This window comes from Pogoniulus pusillus, chromosome 41 (assembly GCF_015220805.1).
Source record: "Pogoniulus pusillus isolate bPogPus1 chromosome 41, bPogPus1.pri, whole genome shotgun sequence".
Classification (NCBI taxonomy): Eukaryota; Metazoa; Chordata; class Aves; order Piciformes; family Lybiidae; genus Pogoniulus; species Pogoniulus pusillus.
Genome location: NC_087304.1, coordinates 2,732,698 through 2,758,480, shown reverse-complemented (window position 1 = coordinate 2,758,480; position 25,783 = coordinate 2,732,698). Strand labels below are relative to the sequence as shown.

General features: G+C 54.4%; 1 protein-coding gene and 3 long non-coding RNA genes across 4 annotated transcripts in view; 2 read left to right on the top strand and 2 right to left on the bottom strand.

Moving 5' to 3' along the window:
• Window positions 1-15,102, bottom strand: part of GATAD2A (GATA zinc finger domain containing 2A) — a 74,203-nt gene extending 59,101 nt beyond the window's left edge. The window contains exon 1 of the mRNA XM_064175140.1: window positions 15,011-15,102. The gene's annotated coding sequence lies outside the window, so the exon portion shown is untranslated. The remainder of the gene's footprint in view (window positions 1-15,010) is intronic.
• LOC135192245 (uncharacterized) lies at window positions 8-2,853 on the top strand. The gene is made up of 2 exons (XR_010308951.1): window positions 8-99; window positions 1,152-2,853. It is a non-coding gene; the product is annotated as an uncharacterized LOC135192245 (long non-coding RNA).
• Window positions 15,103-15,898: 796 nt separating the features above from the next.
• The window catches only part of LOC135192240 (uncharacterized), a 15,657-nt gene continuing 5,772 nt past the window's right edge, over window positions 15,899-25,783 (top strand). The window contains exons 1-3 of the long non-coding RNA XR_010308944.1: window positions 15,899-16,033; window positions 18,499-18,655; window positions 23,116-23,237. This is a non-coding gene — a long non-coding RNA (uncharacterized LOC135192240). The remainder of the gene's footprint in view (window positions 16,034-18,498; window positions 18,656-23,115; window positions 23,238-25,783) is intronic.
• Window positions 20,928-25,783, bottom strand: part of LOC135192244 (uncharacterized) — a 5,131-nt gene continuing 275 nt past the window's right edge. The window contains exon 2 of the long non-coding RNA XR_010308950.1: window positions 20,928-25,783. This is a non-coding gene — a long non-coding RNA (uncharacterized LOC135192244).

Genomic DNA, 25,783 nt, shown 5'->3' with positions numbered 1-25,783 from the left:
GAGCAGCAGGAGCAGCAGCAGCAGCGGCAGCAGCGGCGGCGGCGACCGCAGCGCAGCGCGCAGGGGCCCGGGCGCCGCTTCCGGGCAATGGTGGAGCAGGTCTGTGCCCCGGGGCACCATTGGCCGGAGGGGGTCGCGGCACGACGGCAGGCGGGCGGGGATTGGCTGAGCCGCGGGCGGGGGGCGCCACCGCGGGGGCCGCGGGTCCTGCAGCGAAGCTCCGGGGCCACGTGGAGCAGCAGCGACGGTGGCAGAGGCGGCCCCACCGCGGCCTCCGTGCCCCCGGACCGGGCGGGCATTGTTCTCGGAGCGGGGCGGAGGAGCTTACGGGCTGGGCTGGGCCGGGCCGGCGGCAGAACCTTCGGCTGACACGGATTGTTCTAGGGAACCGTTTAGCGTTTTCCTTCCTGAGCGTCTGCAGGCGCTGATGGAGGAAACGGATAGCAGCGGGCTGCTGCCGGGCTCCTGCCGGGCTCCGCAGCTCCCGGCTGCCGAGAGGTACCGGGAAAAGAGCGGTACGAGAGCCAGCCCGGGGTAGATGGCGTATTCCGGGCAGCGCTACCGAGACTCGGTGACTCGGCTACCGATCGCGGGCGGCGGGGAGACACAGGCTCGGCTCGACTCTGAAATCGCTCTTGCAGACGGTAAAGTCTGAGCGATTACCATCTGGAGCACTACAGGCTCTGGAGAGAGATGCTTTGAGCAGCCAACGCTTAGAAACAGCTAATTCCTTACAGCCTCCAGGTAGCTCGTACTAGTGACAGCTCACAGCGAGCCAGGGAGTAGCAGAAAACAGCCTGAAAAGACCTTTTCAGTGCTCAGAAATCAACCTCTTGGCCATAGCAGGGCAGGTAACCGCCAGGCTAGAAACCGACCCACCTATCCACAACCCTGCCGGGTGCACAGAGATGCTCCTGCAGCCCAAGGACTTAAACCATCGAATTAGCAAATGCCTCGGAACGGTTTGTGCCTTCCGACCAGCGACTGCTTTTGGGTTGGGTTTTTTTTCCCCTCCCCTCTTTTAATATAGATTGGCTCCTTCTGGGGGCAAAGTTCCAACGTGAGCAACGAGCTGTTGCTGGGGGATGGTTTGGGTGGAGCGTCAATGATTCAGTCACGGGGAAGGTGCATCCGTGTTGTAATTGCTTCAGAGACACCAGCTGAGGTTATTGCAGTGACAATAGAGTGTGGCACCTCGGTGGCTCCATCAGCAAAGACAAACATGGATACTGTGGATTTGGTGTTCCTAGAGCCTGAAGGAACCTGCTCACAACATCTTTATGGGCACTGCTGAAGTGAAACTAGTCCTGTGCTGCTGCTCTGATAAAACAGCAACAAATCCAGAGCAAAAGTTAATTCAATTAATCTACCTGAATTTGCCAAACTCTGAAAGAGTTGAGGTTTGGGGAAGAGTTTTGGAGGGGGTGGTTTGTCTTGTGTTCAGACACTGCTTAGGTCCAAAGGAGGCCAAGAGATCAGGAGTTGTCACTGGTAAATGGTATTTTAGTCCTGTTTGGATACAGAAATACCTCTGTCAGGTGGAGAAGGTTTGCCAGGAGGAGAGGATTGCTACCCTGTGGTCCCCTCTCTTATTTAGAACACCACCCAAAACCTCCACAGCCAGCTGCCAGTGCTCCTTTCATCTGAATATTCCCCTTTTGGGGACTCTGCACCTTCTAACTACCTGCTCAGGTGCTGAGCATCACCAGAGTGAATCCCCATCCCTGGAGGTGTTTAGAAGAACACTCAGCAACAGAACAAGAGCAAAATGGCCTCAAGTTGCAGCAGGGGAGGCTTAGATTGGACATGAGAAGAGACTAGTTGAATCCACATCCCTTGAGTGGCTTAAAAGCCCCAGAGATGTGGTGCTGAGTGCCATGCTTTAACCCCAGCCTGGGCAGAGGCAGAGAATGGCTGAAGGTCTGGAAGGGCTTTTCCAACCAAAGCAATCCTACATTCCACCTCGATTAAAAGAGGCAATGTTCTATCATTAACATTATTGGATTTTAATCTCAATTAAATGCTACATTTCAATTAAAGTCCAATAGTTTAAAAACCAGAGAGGCCAAACAGCCACACTTGTGCCAGTCCCTTCCTTGCCACTCACCAGCCCATGCCCAGTGCAGCAGCACCCGCAGGGTGTTGCCTCACCACTGCTCGCTGGGGCCCTGATTAAAGCCTCACTCCACGGTCAGATGGGGGCAGGAAAGCTGGCGTTCAGCTGGCTGCCTCCACCGAGGCTGGCACAGCTTGGGGTGTGTCACCAAGGTGACAGTGCTCAGAGCAGGCCATCAGCTGCGTTCTGCTGATGACACTCCCAGCTCAGCGCCTGGGTGGCTCCCTCGGGGAGGGGGAAGCTGTCCCCAGCAGCTGTCCCAGCTGGGCTGGTGGCACACAGCATCACATGTCTCTCTTGTTTGTGTCAGCCCTTTCCATCTTGATCAAGATGAACTACAAAGATCCAACCTGCCAGTGGCCTTCAGTACCCCTGTGGGCATGGCAGCGATTTGGGAACGTGGCACAAGCTCAGCAACCTGCAGAAATGCTCATTCTGATAACCCCAACGGATGTCACAGGATCAGAGGATGTCAGGGGTTGGAAGGGACCCAAAGAGATCATCCAGTCCAACCCTCCTGCCAGAGCAGGACCAGACAATCTTGCTCAGGTCACACAGAAACACATCCAGACAGGCCTGGAAAAGCTCCAGGGTAGAAGACTCCACAACCTCCCTGGGCAGCCTGTGCCAGTGCTCTGTGACCCTTCCAGTCAGGAAGTTCCCCCTTGTGTTGAGGTGGAACCTCCTGTGCTGCTGTCACAGAGTCTGGATTCTGCTGCAGTCCCCCCACCCCCAATCTCACCACAGAAACAACATTTAGCCAGAGTCACAAAGTCCAACTCTGTTTTTCCCAAAGGTATTTCCCATGTTCATTACAAAGCTGAAATCCAGAATATGGACCAAACACTTCACCCTTCCTGGAGGTGTCCAAGGTCAGAGCAAACTGCTCTAGTTGGAGGTGTCCCTGCCCATAGCAGGGCAGTTGGAAGGGGATGATCTTGAAGGTCCCTTCCAACTCACCTCATTCTGTGTTACTTTGATACTCCACTACCTACCCTCAGCATAAACAACCCAATACAGCCTGCACCAGGAAGCTCTACTGCAGCAAGAGCAAAATTGGGTATTGAGACTGAGAGAAAAAAAACCCCAAACGGTTCAGGCACAATCCTGGCTGTCCCCAAAGGAGGAATGAGAAACATGATTAAGCCTTTTCTCAGTGCTCATCAAAATGTAGGTCAAAGAAGAAGGAGTAAAGCTCAAGGCAGATCTGGTAGACTTGGTCATCTTCCTGCAGCCAGCAGCAGATGCAAGCAGCATGGGAACATGCTAATGTTGGCCAACCAAACAGGCCAGACGAGTTCTGAGGCTCAGCAGCAGATACAGCCTGCCAGGAAGGCAGAGAAGGCAGCTCCCAGATTGGTTTGATGGTCCAGAGGACCAAGAGATCAAGCAGCACAGATATTTCTGAAAGCTGCATGGCATCAGCACCCTTATCTGTCGTGGTCACCTGATTTCCAGCCTCCAGAAGAGAAATCAGGGCTGGGTGTGCTGACCAGGAGCCTGTCGTGGGGACAAGGCACACCAGGTCCCTTAGCTCCCTCCAGGAAGCAATGCTCAGCACCTTGCACAGGGTGGGTTTGGGGTTTCTCCCTGGAAATCTGAAATGATCAGACCATAGAATGAAGAGGCTTGGAAGGGACCATCCAGTCCAACTCCCCTGCTCCAGCAGGGCACCCAGAGCAGATTGCCCAGGAGCATAATGGCCAAGGAGGGGTTGGAAGCTCTGTAGAGAAGGAGACTCCACAACCTCTCTGAGCAGCCTGCTCCAGGCCTCCAGCACCCTCACACCAAACAGGGTTCTCCTCCTGTTCAGGTGGCACCTCCTGGCTTCCAGTTTGTGCCCACTGCCCCTTGTCCTGTCGCCACTAAGGAAAGCCTGGCCCCAGCCTCCTGCCACCCACCCTTGAAGCATTTGAGAACTGAGAAGAGCCTCCCCATGAGTCTTCTCTCCAGGCTAAAAAGCCCCAAGTTCCCTCAGCCTTTGTTCATCAGAGATGTTCCAGTCCCCTGACCAGCTCTGTAGCCCTTTGCTCTGCCCTCTCAAGCAGTTCCCTGTCCTTCTTGAACTGGAGAGCCCAGAGCTGGACACTCCAGATGAGGCCTCACCCAAACCCTTAAATTCTTAAACAGTTAAAAGAGCAAAAGGCTAAAGCTGGGAGCCTGCTGCAGCAGTGCCCCAGACCTCTCAGCTTTAGGTGCCTAAGGCTGGAAAGAATTCCATGGGCTTGAGACCTTCCCTTCACCTCTGGGGAACCTAAAGTACAAGTGGCAGCTCCCACCAGCTGCTCCAGACAGAAGCAGGTGAGGAATGGGGTGAGGTGGTGGAACTGATGCTGTTTGACAAGAGCAGTGAGAGGCACTTGGGAGTCATGGTGGGATTCATAGATTGGGTTGGGTTGGAAGGGACCTCCAGGATCATCCAGTTCCAACCCCCTTGCCATGAGCACTTTCCACCAGCCCAGGTTGCTCAAAGCCTCATCCAATGTGGCTTTGAGCACTTCCAGAGAGGAGGTATCCACAACCTCCCTGGGCAACTTGTTCCAGGGATTAGGTTGTTCTTCCTAATCTCCAGTCTCATTCTCCCCCTCCTTGAGCTTCAATCCATTCCCTCTCATCCCATCTGGATCTGGACCTCCAGATCTGTTTGCTGCTCTGTCCCACTGGGAGTGACACACATCAGTGTGAAACTGTTACACATTACTGTGTGCAGTTCTGGAGCCCCCAGCACAAGCAGGACATGGAACTGTTGGAGCCAGTCCAGAGGAGGCCACAAAGATGCTCAGAGGGCTGCAGCAGCTCTGCTATGAGAACAGGCTGAGAGAGTTGGGGCTCTGCAGCCTGGAGAAGGCTTTGAGGAGACCTTGGAGTGGCCTTCTAGGATCTGTAGGGGGCTACAGGAGGGTTGGGGAGGGACTACTGATGAGGGCTTGACAGGATGAGGAGGAGGAGGAATGGGTTTGAAGTGGCAGAAGGGAGATTGAAAGTGGATGTTAGGAAGAAGTTGTTTGCAGTGAGGGTGGTGAGAGACTGGCACAGGTTGAGGGTGGGGAGACACTGGCACAGGTTTCCCAGGGAGGTTGTGGAGCACAGAAGCACCCAATGTGATCTTTGATCACATTGGGTGCTTCTGTGCTCCACAACCTCCCTGGAGGTGCTCAAGGCCAGGATGGATGAGGCTTTGAGTGACCTCTTCTAGTGGGAGGTGTCCCTGCCTATGGGGGTTGGAACTGGCTGAGCCTTGAGGTCCCTTCCAACCTAAACCATTCTATGCTTTAGCAGGATGCAAGAAGGAAATGAGGCAAAATTCCACCACCTAAGCAGTGAGGTGATGGACCCTGAATAAAAAATGGAAATGAACCTTTTTGGAACTGAAGGAAATGAAAGATCAGCTCTTGAAGCAAGGGAATGCAAGCAAGGCCCCTGCTTGGGCCAAGATGGTGCCTCCAGTGTGTTATTATCTGTCCCTAATTAGCCCTTTTTTATGGTTGCAAGTGGCTACATTGGGAGCTTTGCTCCAGTTTCCAGCAGTGCTTCATGGACTATCGATTTTGCTCAGAAGTGGGAGAGCACAAAGTTCACTCAGCCTTGCTGTTATTTAAAGACCTGCCACCAGAACATCTCAACCTGCTGAAAACTGGTCCATTACCCAGGGCCCTGACTGGGACCAGCTCTCATCCTGTGACCTGCAGCTTCAGACACAAACTGCTTTGCTGGCAAATAGTGAGTCAGAGCAGGGAGCTCTTACTGAAGGGCCTGGCTGGAAACAGGGCACCTCTGGCTTGTTTGCTGCTCACTGTCACGTGGCTCATCAGCACTTGACCCTGATTAAAAGAATTAACTACTTGTAGAAAACTCTCTGGAGTTCCAATCAGTAGGTGCACACCCACAAAGAGATCAGCTCCTGCTGCTTGGATCAATCGTGGAATAGGCTCAGGAATCTTTTTTGTTCAGCTGGACCTGTCAGCCCCTTGTTCACTGTCACACCTCTGATACACCTGAAACCATCCAGGAGCTCTCTGGAACCAAAGGAAATCCAAGAGCTCTCTGGGACAAAAGAAATCCAGGAGCTCTCTGGAGCCAGAGGAAATCCAGGAGCTCTCTGGGACAAAAGAAATTCAGGAGCTCTCTGGAGCCAGAGGAGATCCAGGAGCTCTCTGGGACAAAAGAAATTCAGGAGCTCTCTGGAGCCAGAGGAAATCCAGGAGCTCTCTGGGATAAAAGAAATCCAGGAGCTCTCTGGAGCCAGAGGAAATCCAGGAGCTCCCTGGAACCAGAAGACATTCAGGAGCTCTCTGGAACCAGAGGATATCCAGGAGCTCCCTGGAACCAGAAGAAATTCAGGAGCTCTCTGGAACCAAAAGAAATGAAGGAGCTCCCTGAAACAAAAGCAATCCAAGAGCTCTCTGGAATCAAAAGAAACCCAGGAGCTCTCTGGAGCCAGAAGGAATTCAGGAGCTCCCTGGAACCAGAGGAAATCCAGGAGCTCTCTGGAATCAAAAGAAACCCAGGAGCTCTCTGGAACCAGAGGAAATCCAGGAGCTCTCTGGAACAAAAGCAATCCAAGAGCTCTCTGGAATCAAAAGAAACCCAGGAGCTCTCTAGAATCAAAAGAAGTCCAGGAGCTCTCTGGAGCCAGAGGAAATCCAGCAGCTCTCTGAAATCGAAAGAAATCCAGCAGCTCTCTGGAACCAGAGGAAATCCAGGAGCTCCCTGGAACCAGGAGAAATTTAGGAGCTCTCTGGAAGCAGAGGAAATCCAGGAGCTCTTTGAAACAAAATAAATCCAGGAGCTCCCTGGAACCAAAAGAAATCCAGCAGCTCTCTGGAATCAAAAGAAATCCAGGAGCTCTCTGGAGCCAGAAGAAATCCAGGAGCTCCCTGAAACCAGACAAAATCCAGGAGCTCTTTGAAACAAAATAAATCCAGGAGCTCTCTGTAACCAGAGGAAATCCAGGAGCTCCCTGGGACCAGAAGAAACTCAGAAGCCCTCAGGAACTTTATCATTTTGTGCACAAATGTTGCTCCAAGAGTCTTTTCTCCAGCATGGAATCCTTCCCTAGCCCAGCTATGGGCTCCTTGGCAGCAGGAGGGAATCTGCCAGCTTTGCTGAATGCCACCAGGGCTGTGCCCACCCAGATCCAGCTATGCAGTCAGATGATTGTATTATTATCTGCTGATTTCCTCTCATCTCAACCCCCACCCACTGCATTTCAGCTCCTCTAGCTGCTGAGCTCCAGGGCTGCTGTGCTCTTCACCCGTGTGCTTTAGGTATGAAGTGCAATGATGAACCCTTCCAGGTGTGTTGTGGAATTCTTTTTCTGGTTGACTCCTGATTAAAAGAGTTAATTACTGATTTCCATCAGTGTCTGTGTCCATATACTCTGAAAGCCCAAGTGGTGAAGGCAGAACAGTTCCCACCCCACAATCTAAACATTTGTGCCACCTCCTCCAGCTGGAATCTGGTTTGGTCTTCACTGCCCCAGAAGTTAGAGGTAAGGGGGGGGAAATAAAAACCTGACCTCAAACCCTGCTAGTTTTAACCAGCTGTGGAAGAGGTACGACCCAAAGCTCTGTCTGTGTTACCAAAAGCTCTGTTTGTGTTACTTCCATCTTCTCCAAACCCAGTTTTAATCCTTGAGGGCACCAGAGAGGCTGCTGGGTGTGCTTTGGGCTGAAATGGTTCCTTTCAGAACTGTTCAGGTCAAGAAGGACAGAGAACTACTGGAGAAAGTCCAGCAGAGGCTACAAAAATCATAGAATCAGTCAGGGTTGGATGGGACCACAAGGATCAGCCAGTTCCAACTCCCCTGCCATGGGCAGGGACACCTCACACTAGATCAGGCTGCACACAGCTTCAGCCAGCCTGGCCTTAAACACCTCCACAGATGAGGTTTCCACCACCTCCCTGGGCAACCCCTGCCAGGCTCTCACCACTCATGCTGAAGAACTTCCTCATCAAATCCAGTCTGAATCTCCCCATTTCCAGCTTTGTTCCACCCCCCCAGTCCTATCTGTACTTGACAGCCTAAAAATGAGGAGCCTGGGGCAGCTCTGTGAGGAGCAAAGGCTGAGAGCCCTGGGGCTGAAAGCCTGCAAAGAGCAGCCCCAGAGGGGATCTTTTGGATGCTGAACTGTATCTAAAAGGTGGGGAGCAAGAGGATGGGACCAGACAGGTGGTGCCCAGGGACAGGACAAGGGGCACAAACTGGAAGCCAGGAGGTTTCACCTGAAGAGGAGGAGAAACCTGTTTGGTGTGAGGGTGCTGGAGGCTTGGAGCAGGCTGCCCAGAGAAGTTGTGATGTCTCCTTCTCTGCAGAGCTTCCAACTCCCCCTGGCCATTGTGCTTCTGGGCAAGCTGCTGTGGATGCCCTGCTAGAGCAGGGGAGGTTGGGCTGGGTGAGCTCCAGAGGTCCCTTCCCACCCCCAATGTGCTGGGATACTGGGATTAAGCAGCAGATCTGAAAAGTGGTGCAGCATTGTAGCTGCCAGAAGTAAAACTCTGCTCTCCCCCTGCCAGGGAGAGGTCCCTGCTGCGGTGCTGCTTTTGAGTGCTGTAGCAAAGAGTTTGCTTGGTGCTGCTCAGCTGAGCTGTGCACTTCCAGGTTATCAACCTGAAAAGGGGCAGGAGCCCAAGAAGTATTTTCCAAGCAGGATTTGTGCTCATCTGCCAGAGTGGCTTGGTGATGGCAGGGGGTGGCTGTCACTGCCCCGGGGTTGTCACTGTTAATAACACATGGTTCTTAGTCGGCTCTGAACAAACCCCCCAGTCAGTGTTTACCAGTTGGCAAACTGGGCAGAGAAAAGGCTGATTCAGGAAGGATTTGTTTTTACAGCTCAGACCTGCAAAGGAAGTGTTTCAGTGCAGGGAATGCCTTCCACAAGGTAAGTGGGTTTGGAGCTGCAGCCTGAAGAACTCCACCTAAATTCCTCAGCCCTAGTTCGGCAATTCCCAGTAGTTTTATTCCCTCAATCCAGCAGCAGAACAGATCCCTGCTGGAGATTAACCCACACAATCAGAGATCTGTCTGCATGGCTGCTGTGACATCTACCCTCCCCTGGGCTTTACCAGCCCCAGGGCTGGCTGCAGATCCTTAAGGATGGGCTAAAAGGAATTGAGAGCTGATGGGATGGATTCTGTATCAATCCTGTGTTCTGTCTGTGCAAGACCTTCAGAGTCTGGGTGAAAATAGAGGATTCTGTGTGGTTCCAGGGTAAAATCCTTGTGAGTTTTTCTACAGATAAAGAACCAGAGCAGTGTAGATGAGTTTGGATTTAGGGCCAAGAAATCATCTTGGATCTGCTTAGGTCTTATTTGCTAAGTGATGCCAATGTGTTCACAGCAGGGTGGTGAACACAGGAGGTTCTTCAGTGCTGGGCAGGGCACTGCAATGTCTGCTTCCATCCTGGGCACCCACATCTACTGCAGGATCCTGACAGACTCCATCCTAAGGTCTAAACAGGACAAAATAAGATGATTTTGCAAAAGAAAAACCCAAAATGAAGCATTTTCTTCTCTGGCTCCCTGACTCAGTCTTAAAAGCTACTACTGCATCCAGTTGTGGTGTCCCCAGCCAAAGAGGAACATGGGAAGTGCTGGAGTGGTTCCTTGCAGCTCTCCAACAGCTTCCAGAGGTGACTGCAGGTTTGCCAGCTCGGCCTCATCTCAGCCTGCTCCAGCTGGGGCTGCTGTTTCTAATAGGCTGACTCCCCAAGCTCTGTGTCTTGTCATTCCAAAGGACCTGACTGGGTGGCTGGAAGATGTTGATGGAGCCTCCCCATCAAAGGTGTCACAAGCAGCATGAAGCCAAAGGTCTGTGAGGCACAGGCAGGTTTCACTGACTGCATTTGGGAAGCCTCTCTCTTTTTTATGAGGATTGGTGAGTCTTACTCCATGTTTCCTACCTGTATTTGTTAGCACTGTGCTCCTGGCCTGAGATGTTTCTTCTCAGCTCAGCAAACTCATCAGGCTTTCCCCAAGCTGCTGTTAATTCTGACTTGGGGTCTGTGAAGTCTCCTCTCTTCCCCCACAGCTCTGTACTAGGTCAGCTCTGTAACCTGCTTTCCTGCTGAAAATTAGATTCATTTCTAAATTTAGGATTGATGGGATCAGTCATTACTGGGCTTATTTATTCCAGGCAGACTTCAAGGGAAAGGGATTCACAAAGCTTCTTGCTTTGAGTTGACAAAAGTCCTGGCTTCCACTTGTTCCTGTCACTTGGCCCCATCCCTTTGCCTCCTTAGCTCTTGCTGAGCGCTGATCAGATCCCTTCTGGGGCTGCTCTTCTCCAGGCTCAACAGCCCCAGGGCTCTCAGCCTGTACTTCTCAGAGATGCTCCAGGCCCCTCAGCATCTTGGTATCCTCCACTGGGCTCCTTCCTGTAGTTCTCTGCCTCTCTTGAATTGGGGAGCCCAGAACTGGCCCCAGTACTGCAGCTGTGGCCTGAGTAGGGCAGAGCAGAGAAGCAGCAGAACCTCTCTTGACCTGCTGGCTACACTCTTCTGAATGCACCTCAGGAGACCTCTGGTCCTCATCAATGAAAGCTGCTCCATCAGAGGCTGGTTCTTCAGCAGCAGATGCCAAACCCTGCTCTGGGGCTGTAGGGCCACCTGTGACCAGGAGGGAGGAGAGAGAAGTGCCACAGGACCAGCCCCAGGGCTCCAAGGAGCAACCATCTCCTTGCTTCCTGGCGGCACAGAAGGGACAGCCCAGTTCTTATCATCAGGCCCTCTGGAGATTTGACATCCTTGGCATTGTATCCTAGGAGGAAGGAAATTTCTCACTTCCCCAGCTAGACCAGTTATATAAATCAATTGTTGAGGGATATTTAACTGGCCTGCAGGTGGGAACCAAGGCAACTGTACTGGGGCTCAGATGCTCTGTGGAGGCACTGATCTCTGCAGGAGAACTGCAAAGGCTTTGGGATTTCTCAGGGATCCTGTGCACCTCCACTGGAAAGATGGAGAAATCCAAGAGCTAGGGAGAAATCCAGCTGGAGTTCCTAGTGGCAGTCACGATGCCAAGGCTGTTCCCTGCCTGTGGAGCTGTTTGCTGGGGTCTTGTGGACCCAAAGCCAAGATGTTGTCACCAAACATTGATCATCCTCCTCTCATTTTCTGCAGCTTCCATCACTGAGCAGCTGGGCAGGTGGCTTCAGCTGCAGGAAGGTAAAGAACTTCTATCTGTAAGGGTGGGTTAGGAGATGGAGCTTTCTGCTCACAGACAAGTTTCTTCTTGCAGGACTCTTTGCAATGGTTCATGGCAATGGGAAATGAAGATGTTTAAAATGAAATCAACTGGGACACATGAAGTAGCCTGCAGCACTTTGCTCACTTCACACTGGAGCCCATTGGACAGCACGATTTAGGGACCAGAGTCATGCAGAGAGATGTTTGGCTCCATTTGAGTGCTAACACAGAATGAAAGGAGTTGGAAGGGACCTCTGGAGGTCATAAAGTCCAATCCCCCTGCCAAGGCACCTAGAGAAGATCACACAGGAACACATCCAGGTGGATTCTGAATGACTCCATAGACAGAGACCCCATCACCTCTCTGGGCAGCCTGTTCCAGGGCTTCACTCTTAAAGCTCCTTCTCATGTTCAGATGGAACTTCTTATGGTCAAGTTTGTGCCTGATGCCCCCACTGACAAAACCCTGGTCCCATCCTCCTGATCCCCACCCCTTGAGTATTGATCAGCATTGCTGAGATCCTCCCTCAGGCTGTCCTCAGTTCTCCCTCAGCAGGCTTCATCTGCTGCACTCTGGAAGACTCAGTCCTTGCTTGCACAGCCTGCATGCTCAGGTTGGTGTAAGACATCCTTCAGCTCCTGAGAAACTCACTCAGAAAAGTCATCTGTACTACTCAGACTGAGATTAGGAGAGAAACTCAAATCTACAGCTGAAAAGGAGGCTGCCCACTAAAGCCACACATTTTCCTTCAGCAAACTTTGAGCTTGGTACAGTCATGAAGAACACTGAAGCGCTGCATTGAGCAGCGCTTTGCACTCAGCTGGCTCCAATAAAATACCTCTCCTAGCCACTCCTGAAGAGTTACAGGCTCCTGCCCGAGTTCAGGCAAAAAGAAAAGCTTTTTCTTCCCTTATTTCCTTCCCTTCTTTTTCTTCCCTTATTTCCTTCCCTCACTTCCTTCACCCTTTCCTTCCCTTACTGCTTTCACTCTTCCCTTCTCTTCCCTTTCATGCTTCCTTCTTCTTCCCTCACCCTTCCCTTCTTTCCTTACTTTCTTCACCCTTTCCTTTTTCTTATTTCTTTTACTTCCCTCACTCTTCCTTTTTCTTCCCTTCTTTTGCCCTTCCCTTTTCTTCTTCTCCTACTTGCCTGACCCTTCCCTTCTCTTCCCTTACTTTTTACTTCCCTGATCCTTCCCTTTTCTTCCTTCTTTTCCTTCCCTCACCGTTCCCTTCTCTTCCCTCACTTCTTTTACTTCCCTCACCCTGCCTTTTTCTTCTCTTTCTCTCACCCTTCCTCTTCTTTCCCTTCCTTCTTTTCCTTCCCTCACCGTTCCCTCCTCTTCCCTCACTTCTTTTACTTCCCTCACCCTGCCTTTTTCTTCTTTTCTTTCCCTCACCCTTCCTCTTCTTTCCCTTCCTCCTTTTCCTTCCCTTCCTTCTTTTACTTCCCTCACCCTTCCCTTTTCTTCCTTCTTTGGCTTCCCTCACCGTTCCCTTCTCCTTCCTTCTTTTACTTCCCTCACCTTTCCTTTTCCTTCCTTTAATGTCCCGCAGCTTTCTTTTTCCTTCCCTCATCCTTCCCTTTCCTTCCCTTCTTTTACTTGTCTCACCCTTCCCTTCTCTTCTTTTCCTTCCCTAATCCTTCTTTTTCCTTCCCTTACCCTTCCTTTTCCTTCCCTTACTTTTTACTTCCCTCACCCTTTCTTTTCCTTCCCTTACTCCTTTTCCTTCCCTCAGCCTTCCTTTTCCTTCCCTCACTCCTTTTCCTCCCCTCCCCCTTCCCTTCCCCTTCTCTCATTTGAAATTGCCTCCTAAATTTAAAGACTCAAACCCTTGTCAAGTGAGTTACTCCTTAATAAACCCCCAACATTCTTTTACCTCCAGCAACCGGCACAGCTCACACAAGAGGGCCAAATCCTCCCTTCCAGCTCTCTTTAGCTTCCCACACACACCCCCTTAGGATCACGAAGACAAGGAGAAAGATGGGGGGGGCGGGGGGAAGAAGGCAGTTAAGAAATCACTAATGAATGAAGATTTTGGAAGAAGCCCTCCAGATCCCTTCTGTGAAAGATGGCAGATGGCTGGGGGGGGGGGGGGGTGGTGAGGAGAAGGTGGTAGACCACAGACAGGATATAACTTTATTTTCCATAGAGCTTGGGTCTTGCGTACAAACTAAATCCCCCCCACCAGAAGATGAAGAAGGAGAAGAAGAAGAAGAAGAAGAAGAAGAAAGAAACCAAGCCCAAAAGTCGTACAGGAGGATGAAAACCCTGCCAGGAAAAAGCCAAGCCGGCGAGGCAGAGGCAATCGTGGTGCTCTCAGATGGGTGCAGACGAAGCCTCTTTGCACACACACACACACAACCTCCACACCTCTCTAGACACGGCGGCGGGGGAGGGGGGGGGTATGAGGACTCCTCTTTGGCACCAGCCCCACTTCAAACACCTCCATCTTAAGTCCTGCCCTGGTGACTTCAACCCATCTGGCACTCTTCCTGGCAGCTTTTGGGGGGTCGGGTCGGTTCGGTTCGATTCTCTTGCTCGTTCCTGCTGAGCAGGTCCCTTCGGTTCTAAGCGACCTCACCCTTGCCTGCCCTCACCCTTCGATTCCCGGGGGACGCCTCACGCCCTCCCCGCACACCAAACCCCTCCGAAGGTGCTTTTGGGGAGGGGGGGGGGGGGTGGGTAGGTTTGGTTTCTTTTACCAAGAACTTCGCTACCACTTCTCTCTGGCAGCAGACTTCTCGTCCCGTGTGTCCCCCCCCCCCCACCCCTTCCCCGCAGCAGCAGCAGCACTCAAAGCTTCTCCCAGCGGCTCCCTGCTTCCCTTCCTTACCCCCAAAGCAGCACCAAGAGAAACAAACTGCTCCAGCAGCACCTTTCTCCCCCTCCTCACTCCTGCCTTTCGGCGCACTCCGGACTTGGTGCCAGCCAAGCTGGCTGCTTTCTCCCCCCCCCCCCAAGTTGCGTCCCGGATGCCTCATCTTTAGCATCGGTAGTTGGCTCCCCTCCCCCACTTCCCCTCCCCCGCCTTCCCAAGTCTCCGGGACTCATAATCTGGCTTTGCTGACATGCTCTGGTAGCTGTGCCTATCGGGCAACTCCCAGGATGCACTCTCGCTCCTCCCTGGCACCCCCTCAGCCGTGCCCACCCTCCCCTGCTACTTCCCCAGCCCCTTATTTCTTCTTCGCGACCCCCCCCCCCCCCCTCCCTTCTCTCTCTACTCCCCGCCCCCCCCCCCCAAATCTTTTCCCCCACACACAGAGCCAACACCACCCCCACCCCCCCCCACTCCTCCCCTCACCCCATTTTGTGGCCGCCCCTCCCAGGCCGCTCTCCCACAGCGGCTCCCTCCGGGGCCTTCCCCTCCCCCCCCGCCGGGCCCGCCTCAAGCCCCGCAGCCCGAGGGGCGCCCACACCGGTAACCCACTCGCGGGTGTGTATGGGGGGGGGGGGGGCACACAACCGTACCTCGCACTGTCGTCGTCGTCCCCCCCCCCCCCTTCTCCTCCCCTCATTCCGCCGTCCCCCCTCCCCAATTCAGCACCCCTCGCCCCTTCCCCTCAGCCACTCGCCCCCTCCAGAAGGGGGATGTGGAGGGGGGAGGGGGTGGGGAGGGGGTTGTGTGTCCCAGCCTCACCACGACACCCCCCCCGCACCCTCCCCAGGGTCCCCAGGGGCTGCGGGGGGGTGGCGATGTCACTCACTCTCCTCAGCCCCCTCGGAGCCGCCTCCTCCTCCTCAGCGGGGCCCGGGCCGGACTGGGGCCGTGGGGGGGGGGAGGGGAGGCGGCTCCCTCAGGTGGCCACTGACAGGAGGGGGGGGGGGGGGGGGGAGGAGGAGGAGGGGAGAGGGAGGGGGGGGGGGAAGGGAGGAGGGACCTACGGGGGGGGGGGTGGGGTGAGGAGGGGGGGGGGGGGGAGGTGCTGCGCGCGCAAGGACGCCCGCCTCGCGCCCGCCCCGTGCGCGCGCGGCCGCCGGGCGCGGGAACTCCTCCAGTGGAGGCGGAGAGGAGGGAGGAGAGGAGGGAGGGACGGGAACGGCAGCGGCGACGGCGGCAGCGGGAGGGGACACGGCGGTGGCGGCTGTCCCCTTGGCTGGGGCCGCGGGTTTGGGTTGGTTTGCGGCGGTTTGGGGTTCTTCGTTTCTCCTCCCTCTCTTCCATCCCCCCCCCCCCCCCCATCGGTTGCTAGGCAGATTTGGGGGACTTAAAGCCCCAAACACAACTTTTTTTGCCCCCCCCCCCGCGCTTCGCTGCCCCTTTCCCCCCCCTCCCGCCTGTGTTTAATTAGTTTTAATTACTCTCTGATTTGGGGGCGCGCGCAGCGTTTTGGGGTTTTTCTTTTGTTTTGGTTTGGGTTTTTAATTAGGATTACTTCTTTTGAAATGAAAGACGGACGGCTGCGGCAGCCTATCAAATAAAGGGGGCTGCCCGCGCTTCAGCCAATCACAGAGCGCGGCCCGCCTTCGGCCCGCCCACCTACTAAGCGGTGAGGAAAAGAGGCGGGACGCCGCTGTAACTGATGCGCAGCCTAACCAATAAACTCCGCGCAACGCTAAGTGGGTGGAGGTTCGAGAGCCAATGGGCAGGCAGGAGGCGTGGCCTTGCGGTCCGGCCGGGCCCGGGCTGTAAGCATCGGGGCTCCGCTGCCCCCCCAGCGCCACGGCGGGCAGGGCCCGGCCGCCCCCGCCCGCCCTCTCCGGCCGGCACCGCGCCGAGGCCGACTGAGGTGATGCGCTGCCCGCGGGGAGGGGCCGGGGCCGCGCCGGGAGGCCCTTATCCGCCCGCGCAGGCCGGCCTGGGGCCGCAGATAGGGGCCGGCAGTGGGGTCGTGAGGCGGGAAGCGTGGCGAGGGGGCAGACGGACCGCGCCGGGGCTCGCCACACCGGGGGCTCCGCGGCTGTCGCGGCGCCCGAGGTTGTGGCGGTAGCCGGGGCCGTGCCGCCGCGGCGGGTGAAGCGGGGGCAGGCCGCGGGGCTCGCAGCGGGCGGCGGCGGCGGCGGAGGGATAAGCCCCGGCCCGTCGGGCGGGAGCCCCGCGGGGAGTGACTCATTCGCTTCCCCCGCGGATCTGGGTCAGGGGTGCGCAGCCCTTCCCCAGCCACCGGCCGCACCTCCGACAGGGCCCCGATAGGATCTGCCCCGCGGGAGCCTTGGAAGGCTTCGTTAACCCCTGAGCTGCGGAGCCGCGCAGCGGGGCGGAGGAAGCTCCGGCGGCGTTCGGGCGCCGTGCGGGGCTGGGGGAGTCCGCGGCTGGCTTTAGCTCGGTCCAAGCGGTCGGGTCAAGGACCGGGACCTGGAACGGAGGAATTCAGCAGTAACTTTTACCCGCAAGGCTCCTGGGACGGCTCTGTTCGTACCGAAAATGCCATCCGAGCTGCCAGCTCGGGAGGGTGAGGTTGGATTTAGGAACCATTTCTTTGCCTCGGGAGCGGCCAGAGGTTGGCACAGGCTGCCCGGGGAGGTGCTGGAGTCACCAGCCCCGGAGGTGGTCAGCAAACCTGTGGCCGTGGCACTGGGGGCCACGGTTCGGTGGCCACGGGGCTGGTTGGAGTCGATGATCTTGGAGGGATTTGCACAACCCTAAGAGATTCAAGGAAGGAGCAGCAGAAGCGGAGCTGAATCCAGGTCTCTTCCCTCGCTTCCCAGGCGTCTGGAGCTTGCTGGGCTTCCAGTCAGGGCTGTTCCAACCCAACTCAGAGCCGAGTGAAAGATTCCCCACTTCTCTTCCCAGCTTTGTCCTCACTCCCAGACATAAGACCAAAGACAAGAGTTTGGGGTTGGGTTTTTTTTGCTGCTCTAAAGAACTTCCCTCAACCTCTTGATCCAGGCCGGTTCTAGCTCCAGCTAACCAAGAGTTAACTGCACAGATCTCAGCCAGTCCCAGCTCGGGTTAAAGCCTCTCCCACAGCACTAAAAGCCACTGGCTTCACCTCGGGCCATGCAAAACTTCAGGGCTGACTGCTAAAAGGGCTGGGTCCTTCTGAAGTGCTGCTTTCATCCCACAGGAGCACACTCAGCCTCGCTGCAGCTCCCCAAGCTCCCTCACCAGGAGCTTCAGAACAGGTCTAGCACAAGGAGCAGTTTATTGCCTTGAAGCTGGGTGAGGTTATTCCCAGAAATCTCATCCATGCCTTTGTGTTTTCTTGTCCTGGTTTGACCAGCAAGGTGACAGCTGCTGAGGACTCCTAGCAAGGAATCACAGAACCAAGGAGGTTGGGAGAGAGCTCCAAGCTCCAACAGCCCAACCCAGCCCCCAGCCCTGCCCAGCCACCAGACCATGGCACTCAGTGCCCCAGCCAGGCTTGGCTGCAACACCTCCAGCCACAGCCACTCCACCACCTCCCTGGGCAGCCCATTCCAGTGCCAATCACTCTCTCTGACAGCAACTTCCTAACAACATCCAGCCTCAACCTGCCCTGCCACAGCTTCAGCCTGGGGCCCCTTCTTCTGGCCCTGGCTGCCTGGCAGCAGAGTCCAACCCCACCTGGCTACAGCCTCCCTGCAGGCAGCAATCAGCTCTGCCCTGAGCCTCCTCTGCTGCAGGCTGCACCCCCCCAGCTCCCTCAGCCTCTCCTCACAGGGCTGTGCTCCAGGCCCCTCCCCAGCCTTGCTGCCCTTCTCCAAACACCTTCCAGCACCTCCACAGCTCTCTGCAATGGAGGAGCCCAGAACTGGACACAGCACTGCAGGGGTGTCCTGAGCAGTGCTGAGCACAGGGGCACAAGAACCTCCCTTGTCCTGCTGCCCACACTGCTCCTGAGCCAGCCCAGGCTGCCATTGGCTCTGCTGCCCACCTGGGCACTGCTGCCTCCTCTGCAGCTCCTCTCTCCCAGTACCCCCAGGGCCCTCTCTGCCTGCCTGCTCTCAGCCCCTCTGGCCCCAGCCTGCAGTGCTGCTTGGGGTTGTTGTGGCCAAAGTGTAGAACCTGCCCTTGGCCTTGTTCAATCTCAGGATTTAAGAGGGGAAAAAAAAGGACTGGGAAGAGGATTTGTTTTCTTCTGTTTTATGTCTGGAACCAAATGTTTAGGAGGAATAAACCAATGCTAACCTGACAAAACTTGTCAGGCACCAGGCTGGCTTCTTCAGCTTGCTTTGGCAGAGTGAAATACGAACAGGACCCACTCTGGATGCGTCTCCAGATCTCTTTGGCAAGCACCAAACTCATTTTCTCCCTCTTGCTGATGTGTTTTAGGTGCATTTCACTGCCTTTTGCCACCAAAGGCCATCCTCTGCCAGGAGAAGATCCCAGAGTCAGCCTCAGCAGCAGCTGGATGAGGAGGAAGATGATGATGGTTCCATTCAGTCCAGAGGTGATTTTTCTGCTGAGGGAGGAGCTGCCTAGGAGCAGGGTAAGGAGATTGGGGGATCAACATAACCCAGTCCTACCTTTGGCAGAAAAGAAGCTGTTTAGGTTGAAATGTTCCCATTTAGTGAGCACTTTGTTGGGACAGAACCTGCTTGGCTGCTGTGATGAGGTCTGGATGAGGTTTTGGGAAGGGGCAGCCTGCAGTTAAGGCTTAGATGGTTTAGTTTCTTCCAAATGTCACTTCCAGGTGAGTTAACCCAGCACTTTTTAACTCTTCCTTTGAAACTTAAGCTCAAAATGTAAAGTGCCATAAAACTGGGGGCTAAAAGACAGAAGAAAGCAACCTTCATTGACCCAGGGGGCCCAGATAACACTCAGCAGCCTCCTGAGTGCACAGCTCCAGTGAAAACACCACACCAGATGAGTGCAATTCCAGTGTCTGAGCATCCCCAAAAGCTTTGGCTGATCCCAGGCTTCCCAGATCAGATGAGAGCAATTCCAGGTGCTTAAGCACTTCCAGAAGCTTTGGTTGATCTCAGGCTTCCCAAATCAGATGAGAGCAATTCCAGGTCCTTAACCATCTCCAAAAGCTTTGGCTGATCCCAGGCTTCCCAGATCAGATGAGAGCAATTCCAGGTGCTTAACTACCTCCAGCAGCTTTGGATGATCCCAGATGAGAACAATTCCAGGTGTTTAACCACTTGCAGAAACTTTGGTTGATCCCAGGCTTTCCAGATCAGACGAGAGCAATTCCAGGTCCTTAACCATCTCCAGAAGCTTTGGCTGATCCCAGGCTTCCCAGATCAGATGAGAGCAATTCCAGGTGTTTAACCACCTCCAGAAGCTTTGGCTGATCCCAGATGAGAGCAATTCCAGGTGTTTGGCTAATCCCAGACTTCCCAGATCAGATGAGAGCAATTCCAGGTGTTTAACCACCTCCAGAAGCTTTGGCTGATCCCAGATGAGAGCAATTCCAGGTGTTTGGCTAATCCCAGACTTCCCAGATCAGATGAGAGCAATTCCAGGTGCTTGACCACTTCCAGCAGCTTTGGCTGATCCCAGATGAGAACAATTCCAGGTGTTTGGCTGATCCCAGTCTTCCCAAATCAGATGAAAGCAATTCCAGGTGTTTGGCTGATCCCAGGCTTCCCAGATCAGATGAGAGCAATTCCAGGTCCTTAACCACCTCCAGAAGCTTTGGCTGATCCCATATGAGAGCAATTCCAGGTGTTTGGCTAATCCCAGACTTCCCAGATCAGATGAGAGCAATTCCAGGTGCTTAACTACCTCCAGCAGCTTTGGATGATCCCAGATGAGAACAATTCCAGGTGTTTAACCACTTGCAGAAACTTTGGTTGATCCCAGGCTTTCCAGATCAGATGAGAGCAATTCCAGGTCCTTAACCATCTCCAGAAGCTTTGGCTGATCCCAGTCTTCCCAGATCAGACGAGAGCAATTCCAGGTGTTTAACCACCTCCAGAAGCTTTGGCTGATCCCATATGAGAGCAATTCCAGGTGTTTGGCTAATCCCAGACTTCCCAGATCAGATGAGAGCAATTCCAGGTGCTTAACCACTTCCAGCAGCTTTGGCTGATCCCAGATGAGAACAATTCCAGATGTTTGGCTGATCCCAGTCTTCCCAAATCAGATGAAAGCAATTCCAGGTGTTTGGCTGATCCCAGGCTTCCCAGATCAGATGAGAGCAATTCCAGGTCCTTAACCATCTCCAGAAGCTTTGGCTGATCCCAGATGAGAGCAATTCCAGGTGTTTGGCTGATCCCAGGCATCCCAGATCAGATGAGAGCAATTCCAGGTGCTTAACCACCTCCAGCAACTTTGGCTGATCCCAGATGAGAACAATTCCAGATGTTTAACCACTTGCAGAGGCTTTGGTTGATCCCAGGCTTTCCAGATCAGATGAGAGCAATTCCAGGTGCTTAACCACCTCCAGTAGCTTTGGTTGATCCCAGATGAGAGCAATTCCAGGTGTTTGGCTGATCCCAGACTTCCCAGATCAGGTAAGAGCAATTCCAGGTGCTTAACCACCTCCAGCAGCTTTGGCTGATCCCAGATGAGAACAATTCCAGATGTTTGGCTGATCCCAGGCTTCCATCAGCCCCCCCAGAGCTCAGGTGGATGTTTCTAAGCAGCAAATTGGGGTGGTTGTTGCAGGCAGAGCCAGGACCCATCCCCCCTGCCCTCCCTACCCTCCTGCCCCAGGGCCTTGGGCAGCTCCGGTGCTGGCTCAGGCAGTAGCACACAGAAGCTGTCACTGCCTGCAGGGCAGCTGCAGGAATCAGCACTCCACAAACTGCTACAAAGAAGTAAAATTTCAGCTTTATTTAAAAACTCTAACGTAGAAATGGAGAGGGAAACAAAAACGTTGCCCACCCAGCACCCCAGTGCCACCCTCCTGCTGCCAGCCTGGGGAAGGAGCTCAGGCAGAGGGCATCAGCTCTGGCTAATTGGAGTTAGAGGTGGGTGAGGGAGCTACAAACAGTGAACACCTCCTCCAGACCTGCCCCAACCTTCCAGGTTGGCTGCAGGAGACAATTAAATAGACTCAGCAAGACACAGAAGACAGTAGAAGAGCACAGACAAGTGGTGGCTTCGTCCCAGCTTCTCCCCCAGCTTCCTGACACCTTTTCCATCCCAGTGGGGAGATGGAAACTGCTTGGTTCAGCCTGCAGGAGGGAGGGAGGTCAGCTCTGCACTGGCACAGGAGGAGAAACTTCTTTGGTGTGAGACTGCTGGAGCAGGCTGCCCAGAGAGGTTGTGGAGTCTCCTTCTACTGCAGAGCTTCCAACCCCAGCTGGATGCATTCCCCTGGACCCTACCCTGGCTGATCTCCAGGGGTCCCTTCCAACCCCTACCATTCTCTGCCCTCCCTCTGTATCACCCTTTTTACTTCCAGGAGTACATCAGAAGTGACATCCAAGTGATGAAGGTCCACAGCCAGCTCCTGCTGTGCACCATCCTGGCAGCACAGCCCCTTTTGAGCCCTCTTTTGGCCTGTAGCAGCCAAAGTGAGGGAAAGGAATAAACTCCAGACAGATTATTTTACTTTCAATCCCACCAACTTGATCTCAGTTTCCTTTGGAGCCTCCCAGAAGGCAAACACTTGAGGCTGTACCAGAGAGAAGTCTTTACACTGTTTACCACCAAGACTTAAGATGCTTCTGGGTTAAGTTTTTGTGGCTGCTGTTGGAAAAACACAAGAGAGAAAAAAAAAAACCCCAACCCCAACCCTTTACATTTCTCTCCTTATTTTCTTCTTCCTCTCATCAGAAGAATTTATTCTAGAGGTTGAGCAAAGCCTTCAGTGCCTTTTAACTACAGAGCAATTCAAACAGGCTTAGAAATCAGCTGGCTTCAGCCTCCAAAAGCAGGTGAAAAAACTTCCCCAGTTGTAAAGCTTTGACTTTTTTGAGGGCTGAGTTTTGTTTTCTGGTCAAGTTATTAAAGAGAAGGAAACAAAAGAAATAGAAAGGAGATTTTTTTTTGGGGGGGGGGGGAGGTTGTTTAGTTTTGGGGGGGGGAGGTTTAAATCTCTGCTCCACACAAAAAAGATCAAACTGGCAAGGCAAAAAAAAAAGCTATTAAATAATTTAATATACAAGTGTTAAAAAGCACTGTACATTGTAACAAATGTACATGGGGGGGGGGCTGTGAGAGAGGGGAAAATCACCACATTTACAAGGGGGAGGCCATTCTGCAGGGAGAGGGAATGGGGGGGTGGGGAAAAGGACCTTGGGATGGCAGCAGGGCTGTGGGAAAAAGGGAGAAACCCCCCCCCCCCCCCCAAAAAAAAAGGTTGGGGAAAAGGAGAAGGGTTTGATTTGGGGGGAAGGGGGGGGCTGTGGAGGGGGGAAGGGAAGGGGTAGGAGGGTCATGGAGGGGGGAGGGAAGGGGTAGGAGGGCTGTGGAGGGGGGAAGGGAAGGGGTAGGAGGGCTCTGAGAGGAGAGGGGAAGGGGCAGCAGGGCCGTGGAGGGGGGAAGGGAAGGGGCAGCAGGGCCGTGGAGGGGGGAAGGGAAGGGGCAGCAGGGCCGTGGAGGGGGGAAGGGAAGGGGCAGCAGGGCCGTGGAGGGGGGAAGGGAAGGGGCAGCAGGGCTCTGGAAGGGGGAAGGGAAGGGGTAGGAGGGCTCTGGAAGGGGGAAGGGAAGGGGTAGGAGGGCTCTGAGAGGAGAGGGGAAGGGGCAGCAGGGCCCTGGAAGGGGGAAGGGAAGGGGCAGCAGGGCTCTGAGAGGAGAGGGGAAGGGGCAGCAGGGCCCTGGAGAAGGGAAGGGGAAGGGGCAGCAGGGCCCTGGAGAAGGGAAGGGGAAGGGGCAGCAGGGCCCTGGCTGAGTGCTGTCCTCACACACACAGGACCCAGCTGAAGCTGACTTGTCAGGTGAGGAGATCCCAGCTTGCCCCTGCTGGCAGGCCAAGTTCAGCTGCTACAAGTGTCCCATCCAGAGTGTTTCCAGGGAACCTTTCCCTCAAGTGCTTCCTTCCCTCCCCAGAGCAGAGCCAGGAGGGAGCTGAAGCAGCCAACAGCTCACAAAAGCATCCACAAAGAGAAGCCAGGAAACTGCCACTGCAAAGAGCTCTCTGCCCACCCAACCTTCAGGCCCTGAGCAGCAAGGTAAGGCCAGGAGACCTCAGCAGGCACTGGTGGACACCTCACTTGCTGCCAGATGCCCAAACTCAGCCCAAACCACAGCTCTCTGCTCTGCTTTTGCTGCTGCTGCCTCCCAGAAGCAGCACTTTTGGCCAGCATTTCAAGCCAAGGTCTTAAGAGTTGTGATGGGCACCTTAAAGAACAGCCTCAGGTGATAAGAGAGAATGCTTGGGGTCACCTGCACAGGACTTGAGGAGGTTCTGGAGGACATTTCTCAGGCCTTGGTCCTTCCCCAGCTGCTAGGAGCAGCCTCTGGGTTATTTAGGGGGTTAAAAACAGAGGCTGAGTTCTTGCAACTCGATGAGTTCATGAAGGGAAGAGCCCAAAAGATGCTGCTCCTCACAAAGAGAAAGGGAAAGAGTTCAAAACAGGCCCCTGGGGGCTCAATCTTCCCAGGGTGGGCTTCTGCTCCTCCCTGAGCAGGAAATCCCTCCCTGGCCCAAGGTGCTTGAGGCCTCATCCCTGGAGACATTCAAAGTCAGGCTTGGGAGGGGGCTCTGAGCAAGCTGCTCTAGGCAGGAGGGTCCCTGCTGGCTGCAGGGGGTTGGACTGGGTGAGCTCCAGAGGTCCCCTCCAGCCCAACCCCACTCTGGGGGGGGTCATCTCTGCCAGCCCAAGCAGGTGGCAGCTGTTGGGTTCTCCTCAACCTGAGCTGTGCCAGGGCAGTGAGCAGCTCCACTCAGCACAAACCAGGGCCAGGCTGGCATGGAGCTGGCTGCTGCCAACCTGGCAGCTTTCCTGGGAATGGCCCAGCCTTGGGAGAGGACAGGAGAGTGCCCAGAGTGGCTGCAGCCACAGAGCCCATCTCAGAGAGCAGCTGCTGAAGGCTGAAGCCTCTCTGCATGGATTCTCCCTCTGGCTGGTGCCACCCAAGCCTCTCCTTGCCAACTCCTGTTTCATTCCTATGTTTTGTTTGGAGCTTTCAACAGAATTAAAACTTCTTCTCTTGCAAACCCAGCACCAAGACCTTCTCTCTCTCTCCTTACCCCAATTTCAAGGCCACGTTTTCCCCACTGGACAAAGCCCCAGGAGGCTTCTGCAAGAGCCCCAGGGTTAAGAACAGGACTTAAACCAGCCCTGCCTAGCAGGAGAGCAAACACAAACTCCACTGCTGGTCACAAAACCTGTCCCAGGAACTCCATTCAGGTCACAAAACCTGTCCCAGGAACTCCATTCTGGTCACTGAATCACAAGAAGCAGATGTCTGAGCTAGTGCTAGAGAGGGGACAAGGCTCTGAGACAGAATGAGCACTGAGCTGATCTCTGAGCTCCTTTCCAACCCAAACCAGCCTATGATTAAAGGCAGATTTCATTCTCTTCCTATCACCAAGGTTCTAAAGCTCTGAGGGGGGAGGAGGAGGAGGGGGGGGTCAGATGTTGTCTCTCCTTGCACTAAGAAGCAATCACAGAAAGCTCTACAGAAGGAATTCTTCTGACAGATTCCTTTTCCCTTACCCCCCTCCTCCTTTTTAGTTTCCTTTAAGCTGGGAGATAAATATTCAGAGCTACCAAGAGAGCAAAACATCTTTATTCACCCCCCCCCCAGGAAGCTCCCAAACTTTACAGGGCACAGCTCCTGGCTCTAAAAACTGCAGGGAATGAACCCAACTCTCAACTCTTTTGTTTGTTGGGTTTCATCCTTCCTGCTTCATCCCTCTTGGGCCTCATCCTTCCTGCTTTGAGAGGGGCAAATGCAAGGAGAATTCAGAGCTGGGGGAGATCAAAGAACTGGGACAAAGCTAAGGCAGGGAAGTTTGGGAAGGTGATTTTTTTTCTCTTGCCAAAGGGCAAAGACTTCAGTTTAGTTTTCCTCATAAGCCTCTGGCTTATGTTGGAACAGGGATTTAAACCCCTCCCTGCCCTGGTTTAGGTGGGACTTGTACAAATGGTTAAGGCACAGATGCTGCCTTCCCTGCCTGAGGCTGCAGTCAAGACACAAAAAGCTGGTCCCCAGGGCTTGGCCAATGCAGGGGCTGGAGAGGAGGAGGAGGAGGAGGAGGAAGAGAACTTTCCTCCTGCAGCAGATACCATGGCAAAGTAGCAGGGATGGAGAGAGCTGTTCTGGGGTGGTTCTGCCTTCCCCAGGGTGGGACTGGACAGCAGTGTTGGGGAGACAGAAGGAAAAGTCTCTTGGGGATGAGGTGGAGGCTCAGTGCCATACACTGACTGCTCTGGGAGGTGCAGCACACAGCTGGAGGGCAACAACAGGCCTCTGCCTGGCAACTTAGATCTCATCTCTCTCATCCTGCCTCCTCCATCCACCTGATCTTGCCTCTTCCATCCACCTGATCGTGCCTCCTCCATCCACCTGCTCCTTCTCTCCCATCCACCTGATTTTGCCTCCTCCATCCACCTGCTCCTTCTCTCCCATCCACCTGATTTTGCCTCCTCCATCCACCTGCTCCTTCTCTCCCATCCACCTGATTTTGCCTCCTCCATCCACCTGCTCCTTCTCTCCCATCCACCTGATTTTGCCTCCTCCATCCACCTGCTCCTTCTCTCCCATCCAC